Source organism: Pinus tabuliformis, chromosome 5_2, assembly GCF_031772625.1.
Source record: "Pinus tabuliformis cultivar Carrire ecotype Pingquan chromosome 5_2, CPIR1, whole genome shotgun sequence".
NCBI classification, from domain to species: Eukaryota; Viridiplantae; Streptophyta; class Pinopsida; order Pinales; family Pinaceae; genus Pinus; species Pinus tabuliformis.
Genome location: NC_142306.1, coordinates 770974427 through 770989599, shown reverse-complemented (window position 1 = coordinate 770989599; position 15173 = coordinate 770974427). Strand labels below are relative to the sequence as shown.

Sequence of the window (15173 nt, the reverse complement as noted above, 5' to 3'; positions counted from 1 at the left end):
CCTTCTTATTTATACAAATTGAGGACCCAACAGTCCTCCTAAACTTTAGGGACTCGGCTGCCCAAAACTTGGAGTTAACAGCAATCCTACTTGACTTGCTTGGCTGCCCTTGTGCTGATTGATTCGGTGGCCCTTGAACTCTGAGCTGATGGTGGAGAATTCGAGGTAAGGGCCCATAAATGAAGGGGACACCTTCCTACAAATCCTCTAGCTTGTTCTCCCACGAATTTGGCTGCCAAGTGCTCATTAAGACCTTCAATTTTGTCTCCAAGTTGACCAAAAAGGCTACACAAAGCACCCATTAGACTTGTTGGCATAATGACTAACCAAATTCACTCTATTAACATAAATATAATAAAAAACATGCAATAAACTAATGAGAATGGTGGATTAAGTCAAATTAGGAGGTTGAATGAGCCCAAATAATTGTCCATTTTTGGGGCTCATCATCACCCCCCTACTGAAAGTGTTGCTCATCCTCTGAGCAACCAATCTCTCTCCTCATATTTGATGGCCCTAGTGGCTTCTTTGGCTAACATCTCGGCCGATTCCTCCTTTGGCTTCCCTCTTTTCAAACTTCCTGTAGAAACAGTTCGCTGGCTTCCTGTAGAAACAGTCTGCTAACTTCCTGCTGCCTGCTGCTTTTCCTAGTGAATTCTCAGCCTTGTTATGAGTGTGCAAGTATATGCAATCATATGGAAGAAATGCTGGCCTTGGCATTTCCTAAAACCTGCAACGTGAGGGCACTCGTATGTTTTGTAACAAGGAAGTTGGTTAAATTCACAAGATAAGCCATGGTCATGTTTCCAAGCAACAGGAATATGATAAAGGTGTTTTCTCTGGCTTTTTCAATAGCAATAGCTAATACATTACCCTCGACAAAAAGAGTAACAGGAAGCAATAACAGCGCAGCAATTGGTGCCATGTACATGAGCAAATTCATACAGTGAAGCTTCTCTGCCTCAGAGGTAAGCAGGAGCCCCTGAACAACTGATTTCAATGCTCTGGCAGCAGTTGATCCTAGGCAAACCAAAAAGCCAAAAAGGTGGCATAATGGCTCACTGTTGCTTGCAATAACAATGCCAAATACCACAGGCACCAAGGCCATATAAACCACAGAAAACTCCCTCTTACATGTTATTATAAATGCAAAATATTGCTGTGAAGAAGGGAGTTGTTGCCCCAATAGCTTGATTGAAGGAGACTGGCAAATAGCGCAAAGAAATATTGCCACAAACAACCGAGAAGGAGAACATGAAGCTCAGTGCCAATACCTCAAGAAACTGTCTCCTGGAGACGATGAAATGCATTGGTACAATCTCTAACCATGAAATTTCCAGAAAACCATAAAATGAACAGGCACACATGTGCAACATTGTGAGGAATATTGGGTATCTGCATCCAAAAAAACTAAGTAGGCATTTGTTAAGTAATAGCACACCAATATTGGAAGAGTACCAAGCTGCAATAATGAGAGCTGTTGTAATAGTCTGGGACACAGGAAATGCACCATATTTTCCTTCTCCTGTTGGAGTTGGAGGTATGTCAATAACTTCTTGTTCAAGCTTTGGATTACTGCCCCGCCTCGTCCATGTTTGTGTTTCAGCCATAGCTGAAGAGGGCTTGAAAAATCAGATCTGATCAATATTCGGAAGACCCAATTGGTTTCCAGACCTGAGCATCGTCTGGGTACTTGTCTATACTGTGTAGGACTCAGATGGACCCAAAACAGATGTGGATGTCTCGTTATTATAAGCCTCCCCCAACTCTGCAACTTGGTGATCTTTTTAGCCTCCTCGAGCTGAGAGATGAAAGAGAGATCAGTTCCTATTGGGAACAGCTCCAGATTGAGATTGAGGTGTATGAGAAACACAAATCTCATCAGAGAGCTCCACCCCAGTTCCGCCTGAAAACCAAGCAGCTTACTCTGCCCTGGAAGACTCTCCTGTATTTTCCTGTAAAACGTCTTCCTGTAGAATGCTACTGGATTCCATAGGATGTCTCTGCGCCTCTGCACAATCTTGGTATGCTGGAGAATTTTGAACAGGCCAAAACAATCAGCGAAGGATGATAGGTTAATCATTTTGAGGAAGCAGAGGATGTATACTTTAGTTGAACATGATGCAAGTGCAAGTTAACGGCAGTCTATGAGTTTCGGCTGAGCGCTCATTAATTCTGCGTGATTTTTGGTGGAGTGAGGTGGCAAAAACGTGTGTTGGCCCATATGAACTGTTGTGCTATCATGAACTGCATGTCTTCTTCTATTTGTTAATCAATTGATGCCCTGTGCACTGAAGTTCAAACAAAATCTTCCATTGCCTGTGTTTCTCAACTTCCACGTGAATGACTATCCACACATGCTGCGTGATTTTCTCGTGAGTGCTAGAGAACTGGATGTCAAGTTAACATTGCTATATTTGTGGCTTAATTTCACCATTCCATTCGTTCATGCAATGCTTAGACTAGATTCATGCAACAGATGAACAAGGTTTAGTCACGTACCTGAAGTCAAACGGCTGCTTGTGAAGCTTTTTGCTGCTGCATGCTCATGTTCTGCTGCTGCATGCTTGGATCCTTTGGTTGCATGAGGGCTTGACTGATGATTTTTGATTGCTTTTCCTTGTGCGGGTGTCCTTTGAGTAGATCTAATCTGCATGCATTTGTTTCCACGTTCAGATCTGCACGTTCAAGCTGTTGTTGCTGCAATGTCATAGAACCAGAACTTGTTTTCGCCATTTCTCCCAAACGGTAAAGCGGATTGATCTGAAACTTTCTGAGCATGTCTCTATCATCATGATGCATCTCCCATAGCAAAATCATGATCAATGGATGCACGGATTTCGCGAAAAATGGAAAATGGCTGAAGATTTCAGAGATCGATTTCTCGGAAATCGTGCATCAGAATCGGCTGAAATTGCTTGGGTAGGTTACCATCACTCATATGCATATCCCCATGAAACAGGTTTTGAAACGGATGCACGGTTATGGAGAAAATGCAAAAATGGCTGATGGTGATGGAGGCTGATTTCTTGGAAACCGTGCACCGGAATTGGCTAAAACTGCTCAAGCATGTTGCCATCACCCTTGTACAATTCCCCCTAAAATGGTTTGTCAAATGGATGCATGGTTTTCAAGTTATGGCATAAACAAATTTTGTCCCATGTGTTTTTTTCTTCAAGGCATTTTGCAAGTGTTTGCATGGAAGGGAAAATTGAGCTTGGGCTATGATGCAGGTATGGAGATGATGGAGGAGGAGTTGGAAGATTGCATGAGGACTTCTGAACCCTTGAGGAAGCTACCATGTTCGCCAAACCACTTTTTGAAATCCATGTCTAGTTTCCCACAATTTCTACAGGAAGTTCCTGTAGAAGCACAATAAGAAGCACAATGAGGTGGAAAAAATGATGGAGAAAGGCAAGGGATGGACACACAAGTGCTTGTAGGCCTAATCAACAGATTCCCACCATCAGATTCCATTTTAAACTTGAATTTGGTTCGTCCAAAGGTTCTATAGGATGTTTCCTGTAGAAATACAGAGCTTCCTGTAGAAGGCACAAGAAAAATTCCTTTAACCTTGATTTGAGTGCTCCTCCTGTCATGAAACGTCCTTTTTGCAACCTGCAATTAGCCAATGGAAATTAGTTTCATTTTTCTTTTTCTTTTTTTTTTTTTTTTTTTAAAACAACTAGGGCGCCTCATGGAGGTTTTCACCCTAATTGCCTGCCCTGGGCGCCTCCAAGGAAGGTTTTCACCCAGGGATCTTATTACCTTTTTATTTTCTCTTCTTTCCAACCCATTGACCGCCTCATGGAGGTTTTCAATCAATGAGCCAATCTAACGCGTCTCTGAGGAGGTTTTCACCTTAGATTTTTATTTTCTTCTTATTTTCATTTTTTTTTTTTTTTTTTCTACCCTACCCTACTTGAAAGAAAAAATCATTTTCAAGTATAAGAATACTTCCAATGGAGCCATGTGCACATCGAGATTAGAGAAAAAATGATGTGAAGGCTTGAAGTGCATGCTTTGACAGGTATCCAGATCTTAGAGACCAAATGATCTGGCGTTGAAGGAATCAAACAAAGCTGAGGAAGAAAGTACCGCTGCAGCTTAGTGACCTTCTGAAACCATATCTCAATATAGCTTTGATATCCTTGGTCATCTCACTGATTTGGATCATGTTTTATGTCACCTTCTAACATGACTTTCTCATCTTCCTCTTTTTGCTGATCTTTCTCTTGAGTACATGGAGGATTTGATGGTAACCATGAAGGAACTCTCTCGATCTCTGATTCTAATCTCTTCTCTTCATCAAGTGCAATCAATGGTTATTTGATCTCCTCTCTTGAATCTTCTTTTGCTGGATGTGATCCTTCATTGCTTTCAAGATGATCTCTTTTTTGCAATGCTTTTCCTGAGCTATTGAGCTCAAGAGGAGTCATTTGGTCATGTTGTGCCTCAGCTTTGCAATTGGGTTGAGCTACTCCATTGTATGGCTTTGGAAATGGTACGGGTAGTTGAGCGGAGGTGTGAAATTGAGATGGAGATGGATGGCATTGTGGTTGGGTAGGAATTTGGGGTTGCCTTGGTGGAGCAGGAGGCGATGGTTGTGGATGAGTAGGTGGTGGAGGAAAATGAGCGGGATGAGAGTTGTACTGGGGCCTCCACCCCTGATAAGGTGCATTCCACTGAGGCTGTGGCTGAGCATAAGAGTGAAACAAATGAGCAGTTGGTTGGGCATAATATGGATCTGTGAAGGAACAAGGAGGAGGTGTGAACCAGGAAGGATGAGCAAGGGGACCCCAAGAAGGCATGAAAGTGGCTTGATAAGGGTCATAATAGGTCTCGGATGTCCCTTGCAGTTCCTGCTGGTAAGATCTAGGTCCAGGCGGCTTCCTTTGGTTCATATGATAGAGTGGTTTAGTGGCTCCTTTAACTCTTTGCTATGCAACTTTAAGTCCAGGCAAGGAAGGGCACTGATTCGTAGGATGGTATTCTTCACAGACAAAACACACTTCTAGGGAGTGCATTGGACATTCGTTCCTAGGATGCTTTCTAGTGCACCTAGGACAAAAGATGACCAAAGCCCTCTTGGCTTCCTCTTGCTTCTTTTGGATCCACAGGGTATCCAATTGCATGGAAAGAAACTGCCTCATATCACTCTTGAAATCTTCTATCTGATCTTCAAATTCGTCTTTGGACAAGGAACTGCTCCCAACATTTCTACTTGTAGCCATTTGCTCCAAAGGAATGGTTTCTTCTTCTTCTCCCCTTGAGGTTCTTCAAATATGTCTTGCTGTCCACCTAAGGATTCTTTAATCACAGCCATCGAAGAAGAGAGAGAAGGTTGGCTGTGTGAAGCAGTGGGGGTGTTGTGCAATCATTTTTCTAACTTATCTCTACTCCTACAAGGCATGAAATGGAAAGACTTTTGATTGCTTTTGTTTTTCTTTTCTCTGGTACCTGCAAAACTAAAATAGATTGAACTACAACTAACTATCTTGCTGAAATGAAAATGCGGAATTGAAATGAAAGCAGGAAAGGACTAATCTATTTTGCTCAAATGAAATTGCAGGAATGAAATGCTAGTCTATGCTTGCAGAATTGAAATGCTAATCTACGATTGCAGAATTGAAATTGTGGAATTGAAATGCTAATCTACGCTTGCAGAATTGAAATTGCGGAATTGAAATGTTAATCTATGAAAGCAGGAAATGCTAATCTACTTCTGCATAAACAAAATTGCATAATGGAAATGAAATAAACTACTTAGCAGAAGATTGTAGTGGAAAATAGAAGAAAAGCAGCAATCACCAATACTCTGACGCTTCCCCGGCAACGGCGCCAAAAAGATGGTGGGCTCCAGTATTGTAGCAATAATGCTACAACTCCTGGAACTCCCTTCTTTAATTTTATCAACCCGGTAGTTCGTAACAAACTTGGAAGCGACGGTGTTGTATGCACAAGTACTAGCTCTTGCCACAACTGTCACTTGGTCAGCTGGCACAAGTCCGCTAGGGGCTGAAGCCAACTTCTATGAGCTCTTAGAAGAAGCTTTTTAACTGATGGATGAAAGCTAACTCAAAGGAAGCTAATCTACTTGCGGAAAGAAACTGAAAGCCAAAAAGAAACACAAACCCTAGCAAACCCTAATTCTACCAGCTAGTCCTACCGATGCAAGGGAGAGCATGCAAACTACCGAAAGAGATGCCATTACTTCTAAGAAGGTAAAATGCATGTGTCTAAGTTATCACTATCTGAAGAAAACATCTTTTTGTATTTTTGTTTAAGTTATTAGAATTATCATGCATGTGCTTTTAACTGGCTTTTCACTGTGCAGGGATGGATCAAGGGATGAAATGCTTTGGGAAAGGTTGGGATGGTACAGAGAGGGTCTAAGGGATCCCTAACATTCTTTCTGAGAGTTTCACAAAGTCTGGATGCCATGCAACCGTGTTTATGAACTTCTACAGGAAGTCTGCAGGGGTTTCTATAGGAAGTTCCGTAATTCTTCTACAGGATGTTTCGAAATGGGATTTTTGAGGATGGGTGATTGATGGAAGATGCATGGATGGTTATGGAGGTAGGATGGGGTTCTGAAGTGACCTAGGAACTGATGGATGGAGTGGTGAGATGATATGTGTAAGGCTGATTTGGCTTTAAGGTAGTTGAGACAACAATGGAGAAGAAGGTAGGGTTACGTGGGAAAGAGGATGGGTGTGAAGCGAGAAGCCTAGATATGGGATGAATCAGATGGCTCTGATGAAGCTTGACCATGTGAGTGAGTGATAGAGATGCCCTGCACAATGCACATTCAACCGAATCAATGAATTCTTGCAAACAAACTAAGTCCTAGCTAACTTAATCTAACTGTCAATGAAATGAATAAACAACAGCCCCGTTTGGAAAGAGAACCATGTACATCACATGAGCAAGAACATTCCGAAAGATCTAAATGGATGAAAAACTCCTACCAATCGATTCCCAAACATAAAAAGCTACTTTAACCAACAAAAACAACCAAAATAACAAAGCAAGATCTAAAGAGCAGATTTTATTTTAAGAACGCAGCAAACACACATAAAGATAAACAGGGGAGGTACTGGGCACTTGAGATGGGCCCAACCCCAAGAGCTACAGCCTCCCAAGAGAGATTTAGAGCTGGTGCAAAGCTGAATTCATCTTTATTAATCACGAATGAAGAGTTACATCAAAACTGTCCACAAAGAGAGCTTGAGAATGAGCTGAAAGCAAAGCTAATCTATTGCATACAAATCGAATTACAAAATGACTACAACAAGGCTATGAAATGACTAACTACTATCTACTGGCTAACTAGCTAAAATCCACTGGCTAACCAAAATGAGGCCCTAAGCCTTCTTATTTATACAAATTGAGGACCCAACAGTCCTCCTAAACTTTAGGGACTCGGCTGCCACAAACTTGGAGTTAACAGCAGTCCTACTTGACTTGCTTGGCTGCCCTTGTGCTGATTGATTCGGTGGCCCTTGAACTCCGAGCTGATGGTGGAGAATTCTAGGTAAGGGCCCATAAATGAAGGGGACACCTTCCTACAAATCCTCTAGCTTGTTCTCCCACGAATTTGGCTGCCAAGTGCTCATTAAGACCTTCAATTTTGTCTCCAAGTTGACCAAAAAGGCTACACAAAGCACCCATTAGACTTGTTGGCATAATGACTAACCAAATTCACTCTATTAACATAAATATAATCAAAAACATGCAATAAACTAATGAGAATGGTGGATTAAGTCAAATTAGGAGGTTGAATGAGCCCAAATAATTGTCCATTTTTGGGGCTCATCAATCACCGATTCCATAGTTCTGATATCGCATATGTTCCTACCTTCAATCTGATCGATCGGATCAGTAAATATGAGTTTCCTCTGTCTTCACATAAATCCAACCTTTGCCTTTCTCCGATGCGATTTCCCTTTTTAAGGGATTTCTTTTCCATTTTTAGGGGTTTTTGCCTCTTTTTTCAAAGAAACTGGGTATCTTCTGCATGCGATAACTTCTGCAATTTAATTCATTTTAAGCCCATTCAAGTTGCAGTGGATTCAGATGAAAAAGATCTCTGCAATGGGGCTATTTCTGTGAACTTCCTTGGTCTTTAATTTTTCCTCTGTGAGGACCACTTAGACTTAGGATTCTATCCAAAATCCATTTTGGATCAGGAAAAAAGAGGGATGGGTGATGCAATCAACATCAAATTCTGATCTATCGATCAAAGGTATTACAATTCCACTTTGTGATGGGTTTCCTACATTTAAAACTTGACAGTAGTATGTCGTCACAAATCATGTGATCTATTCCTCTGTTGAAATATATAGTCAATATACTCAAAGCTATGCCCCTGCTAACCCTTAAATTTTCGATGGCTATACCCACTTCTATATAGTTTTAGAATGCACATAATTGTTTTCTATTTTCTTGCCATGTAAGGCCTTTGCATATAATAAGAATAAAATTGTGCCAAATGTATTATATATATCTTTGCAATGATTTTTCATAGCCCATACAAGATTTCCATTCTTTTTTCCTTGTATTTTTCTTTTGAATTTTTCTTTCTTTTTACAAAACAAGAGAATAAAATTGTAACTACAACATCGACTCCCCTTGGGGATAACATTTTGAAAAAAAAGCTATGAACTACAAGTTAGTTCCTTCACATCAGCCATGGAGTCACATTATAGAAAATAACATCTCGTAAAAGTAAATACATTGGTAATTACAATGGCCACATGGATATATACAATGAGTGATAGAAGATGATCTAGTGATGAAAGTAATGTTTGAGATACTTCCTATTTACATGAAGTTGTAGTATATTTCCATCTAAATTTTCCAACAGAAAAGTTTTGTTTCCTTTGAATTTTGCAATCTCAGAAGGGCCAAGCCATAGAGTATCATATTTTCCATGTTTACTTCGATTTTCATGTTTAGAATCCAATTTAAGCACAATATCTTCCTGTTGGAAAAACCTGTACTTTTCTTTTTTATAAAATATATTCTTCATTTTATCTAAATATCTTTCTAGATTTTTCTTGACTTGCTCCCCGTTTTCCTATAATTCCACCAACTAATAAATTATCCTAGTCAAAGCATTTGGATCTTCATATATGTCCTAAATTAGTTTAGCCACTGGTAGAATAAACTGACTTGGATATAATACACATATTCCATAAACTAGTTACAAATTGGATTTTCATATGAACCTTTTTAATGTTATCATGTTTGGTCAAAGAGCATACTTTACCTAGGTAACCCAATTCTTCTTGTTTTCTGCAATGATCTTCTTGAGAATTTTTACTAGAAGTGTGTTTGAAGATTCACCCAAACCATTATCCTATGGATAATATGTTATGGAATGACTGAAAACAATATTTTATTTTTTGCAGAAATTAATCTTATTGATTTATTTGAAAGATTGTCAATTGTTAGTAACTATTTTCCTTACGGAACCAAATCTAGCTAAAATATTATCTTCTATAAATTTCATAACAATACTATCAATGGTCGATTTAGTTGGTGTTTCTTCAATCCATTTTTAAAAATATATGTTGCAATTAAAATCTAATTATAATGACCATTGGATGTTGGGTGAATTTATCCAATGAAATCTAATCCCCACTACATGAAATATGATTCAACAAAAAAATGAACTATTGGAAGAGGAAATGTTTTCTGTCTTTTAGCAAACATTTGATTTTTTTGGCAAATCATTACTACTACATACACATCTAAAAATAATTGATCCCAATAAAAACCATCGTTTAAAATTTTGTGTGTTGTTGTTATATAGATATGATGACCTCCACAAGAAGTAGCATGGATTTTGTTGTCCCTTAAGAAACCAATTTCTTGGTTGTGTAGAAATTGTGCTTAAGACATTAATGTTTATTGTTTATGTCACTTAGTTGTATGTTGCATTCTCAAATGAAGGACCCGAAAGACCTGATTTTAAAACCTTAATACTTAGGTGATATGAAAGTCTCATAATGCAATTGGATTGCTGATTATAAATGTTGAATGAAGAATTATTGGAGAACTAAGAGTCAATATGTTGTTTTACATATAAACTATTATCTATGACACTTAGGGAAGTTAAAGACAATATGTTGTTTTACAAAAAACTACTATCTGTAACTTAGGAGAATTTCAGAGGTAGGAACTTGAAGTATAGGAGCACTCTTTTAAGGAAATTTAACTTCATTCACATAAGAAAACAAAGACCTGCAGCTTCATTACCATACTTAAAGGAAGGAAGACACATGATGACACATAACAAAAGAGTTACAAAACCATACCCAACAATGTGTGGAAAACTTATGATTCTTTCATTAATAAACAATTTTATCAAGAATACAGTGGCCTAGTCTCTAGGTTCTTCAAAGTTCGAACCCTCTTTCATAGTAAATGACACCTCATTCTCAAGAAAATAAAATAACAATAACTAATAGAAATTAGAAAATGGATGATGGTTGCTTGCTGTTCGGATCTGTGGCTTGACTTCTGATGAAGTTTCTTTGTAGATGTTCTGATAATAATTAAATTGTTTTAACACAAAAAATGACATCTTTACAAAAATTTGTGCGTGGACTTGGGCCCATGTATGTATCTAAAATGTTATGATTGGATAAAACATACATAAACCATTATGGCCCACATATATATGAAGAGTGATCTGATTGGCGGAAACACAAAGAAACCTAACCAATCACCGTTCCTTCAGAGTTTTGGTCATTCGCCTCTAATTATAGTTATTCTACTAAAACAGTGGATTTGGTTGATTTACATGGAATATGGCTTACCATGGAACTAAAAAGAATTTAGACTCCAGTTCATAAATGTATCATGTTTTCCTTTTCCATAGATCTTTTCCTTCCCCATGAACTCGATAGGAAACAAAATTGCAGTTCAAGGATTTCTCGGGTCCGAAATTTACAATAAGCTTTGTGAACTTTTCTACCCGCTATCCATCAGATCTTGTCGCTTCTTGATGAGCGGCTGTGATTAATCCAAACTTCAATGAATTAAATCACATTCTATAAGCCATCACATCCATTTTTTGAATTAAATATCATCCATGCTAATCACACGACTATCATCGGATCTGCATTCTTCAAGCAGACGACCCTGATCAACTGAGGTTTTAACTCCATTTTATAATTTCTCGCATCCAATTTAAAATTAACCCTCATACTTGTTAGCTGCATGACCACCATCGGATCTGTTGCCTGTTGATCGGACGGCTCAGACCTTTTACCGAGTTTCTCACATTCAAAAGTCGTCAATAAAATAAAACAACTCATTTCTTTTAAATTTCCACATTCTCCTTTATTTCCATTATAACATGATATTTGATTTTTTTATTTTTTCAATAAAACTGAAAATAAAATTAAAATAATGATGGATGATGCAACAGACTTCAGCCATAATCTGATGGGTTTCTTCTTCTATTAGAAATAATACCAAAACTACAACATGATCTTTCCAGTAAAGATTTCCATTACTAATAATAAAATTCATAGCTTGCAATCTTAGAGACTTGTATTTGGTTTTGTTCAATTATGGTGGGAAATTCAAGATATAAGAAATAATAACTAATATTTTTATGCAAATATGAGAATAAATATTTATATTTATTCTTCTTATTCACTTATTTGACATGAGATTTTCCTTTTTCTACATCATGTTCAAGATTAGTATTTTGTAGTTTGATTTCCATAACTCTGCAATTTTCTTTATATCATATTTTTGTGAGGCATTGACATTTTATTAGCTTTGCTGGCTTGATATCCATATCATATTCCTAGATTTTATCTATCCTTTTATCTGTAGCTTTTAACCCTATAAAAAAATTGCCTACAAATGAGTTCTTAAAAAATAGAAAATATACATTTCCCAGGAGATAAAATAAATATACACAAAGATTTCCCCCCAGATCCCAAAATCGAGACTACTAGATCAATTTTTCACTATTTTCCTTTAAATGTTACAATACATATATATAAATCCTGAAGAATTCATAAACACCAATCCATTAACCCTTCGTAGAACATAATTGTAGTTCCCTTGACTGGATCTACCAAATACCATGGGTAGAAAAACGTCATGCCCAAAACATGTGCAAAACCCATGCACAAAACAATGGGTAGGTCCACCCACCATCGTCGGTTCTACCCCCCATCCTTGGGTCCACACGTATATAGAAAATTCCTATGGCTCTACCCTGGACCCCATTCAGGGGGACTAATTCTCCCTTGTAAACCCCCTGACAGGGGGGGCGATAACCCCCCCTGTTGTGCCCAACACAATGAACATGTAGGCCTATCCTAACCAGTCATGGAAAGAATATAACACACACCAAACATTCTCCCACTCTTTGTTTTCCACACTGGGGGTCACATGAGAGCTTAGTCATTGGTCCAACCCTACAATGGCCATTACTTCTCTACACCAAGAAAACTTCTCAATGATCACACACTTCATCAATGAATTTGTAACATTATTTCAAGTGTCCACCTTTACTAGAAACACCTTTAAAGATCCCTCAACATCCCTCTCATCCAAACTGCCTGACATGCTATTGCTATTGCTGCGACATTGGTCCTCAACCATATCTGTCGCAAAGTGATATTGAACATCAATGTGATTTGTCTTCGAGTGATAAGCATGGTTCTTTACCAAGAAAGTTACACTTTGGTTGTCACAGTCTATCCTTATAGCTCGTTGTACTAAACCCATACTTGAACACAATATGTGCAACCAAATTGCTTCATTTTTCACATGGTTGGCCAGCGTATACTCTATCTTTGTAGTTGAAGGTGCCATTGCAAACTCTCTCTTGCTCAACCAACTTACTACTCCTCCAATAGGTTAAGGACATACCCAGTTGTAGATCTTCTCCGATCTAGATCTCCAGCCCAGTCTACATCAACACATCCGTGGATGTCTAAAACTATGTCCAATCTGGGTCTTCCATGGTAGCATAGACCATAATCACTTATTCCACACAAATACCTCAAAACTCACTTCACTGTTGTCCTATGTTCCTTCCCTAGTTTTGACATAAAACTGCTCAATACTCCCACTCCATGTGTAATCTCTGGTCTAGTATATACCATTGCATACATCATGCTACTAACTACACTTGCATATGGAACACAAGGCATGCCCTCTTCCTCGTCTTTTGCCTTGGGACACTTTTCAACAAATGACTTTACACCTACAAGAATAGGAACCTTCACCAGTTTATTATCCTTCATATTAAGCCTCTACAATATTGTCTCGAATACTTCCTTTGGTTTAACTAGAGCTTCCTCTTTTCTTGATCGCATTTAATTTTCATGACCAAAATATAGCTTGGAGCACAAACATCATTCATGTTGAATTAATAGAGTAATTGGGTGTTCAAATCTTGGAAAAATTCTTTGTCATTTCCAATCAAAAACATATCATCCACGTACAAGACCAAATAAATAATACGGTCACCAATTAATTTAAAATACAGACACTGATCCATTTTTCTTTTGGTGAATCCAATTCCCCATATATAATTATCGAACTTCTAATACCATATCCTTGGTTATTATTTGAGCCCATACAAAGAATTTTTTAACCCCCATACTAGTTCTTTCTTACCGTTCACCGCAAAGCCTTCAGGTTTCTTCATGTGGATATCTTCTTCCAGATCCCTATGAAGAAATGATGTCTTCAAATTCATATGTTCTACCTCAAAATCGAAAGTAGTAGAAATAGATAAAAGTAATCTAATAGAAGATAATTTTGAAACAGGAGAAAAAACATCACCAAATTCAATTCGTGACATCTCGGAATAACCTTTTTCTACCAACCGAGATTTTTATTTATCCAACTTTCCTTTTGCATTCGTTTTCTTCTTGAACACTCATTTTATTCAAGTGAACTTCCTTCCAATCGACAACTCCACTAGATCTCATGACTTATTCTTTTCCAAAGATGTCATTTCATCAACCATGACCTCTTTCCAGAGTTTTCCATGCTCTACATCTATTTCCTTGCTCATAGTTTTGGGATCATCATCAATAATAGATAAAGAAAAAATTGAATATAAAGAATATGGACTATATCTTTCTGGATACCTTGTTGTCAAACTAATCTTCTCAAATATGGATTTTATGGCTCTTCATCTTCTGATGCTTGTTCTATTATAGAATCTGATTCTTCCTCCTGTAGCTCAAACTCTATCTTCTTGCCCTTTCGAGCAAAGTCTTGTTCATTTTTTCTGCAACTCCATTTTGATGATGTGTGTATGGAGTAACATTCACATCATGCTATTCCACACTTCATACGAAACTCTTCAAAATCCTTTTTATAGAACTCTCGACCATTATGTGTCCTCAACACATTGATCTTCTTCTCTTTCTATTTTTTCACTGGAGCCTTAAATTCTTTAAACTTGTCAAAGAATTTAGATTTATTCTAAGGAAATATATCCATGTACTCCTTGAGAAGTCAACTATAATGGGGACCGAGTAAACAGACTTACCCAGTGATGGAACCAACACTAGTCAAAACACATCATTGTGCACAAGCTCTAATATCCCTTTTTCCCTCTGAGCACCAGAGGGGAAACTCAACTGATTATGCTTCCCATATACACAATGTTCGTATAAATCAAAATCCAGAGAGAAAATAGATAATACTTCAACAATACCATTATCATGTAATATTCAAAAGCCCTTCTCTCCAATATATCCAAGCCTTTGATGCCATGCCATGGTATTTTATCTAAAGACCACTAGGCGCTTTACTCCACTTCTAGGAAACACAAAAATGTTGCACTCATTAATAATAGTGCTGCCCAGACATCTTGTACAGAGTTCCAATCTGAACTCCCGAAATCAATACCAATACCCTTCGAACCATCTTGCAAGTATATTTCTCGAACGTTATTTTTACACCTGCATCATCCATCTTACTTACATAAATCATATTTTTGGCAAATGAAAGAATATGCATAACACTAAGAAGTGTTCTAATATTTCCACCTTACAACTTCAGCTTGAATTTTCCATTCCAATGACTCTGGCCTTCCTATCATCCCCTAAGAAGACATTACCAACATCATATCTCTCATACTCACATAGCCACTCCCTATGGGGAGTGAAATT

The 15173-nt window shown here is 38.0% G+C and overlaps 1 pseudogene; it reads right to left on the bottom strand.

Moving 5' to 3' along the window:
• Positions 1-691: 691 nt before the first annotated feature.
• Positions 692-1610, bottom strand: LOC149161547 (putative sugar phosphate/phosphate translocator At1g12500 pseudogene; annotated as a pseudogene).
• Positions 1611-15173: the final 13563 nt, after the last annotated feature.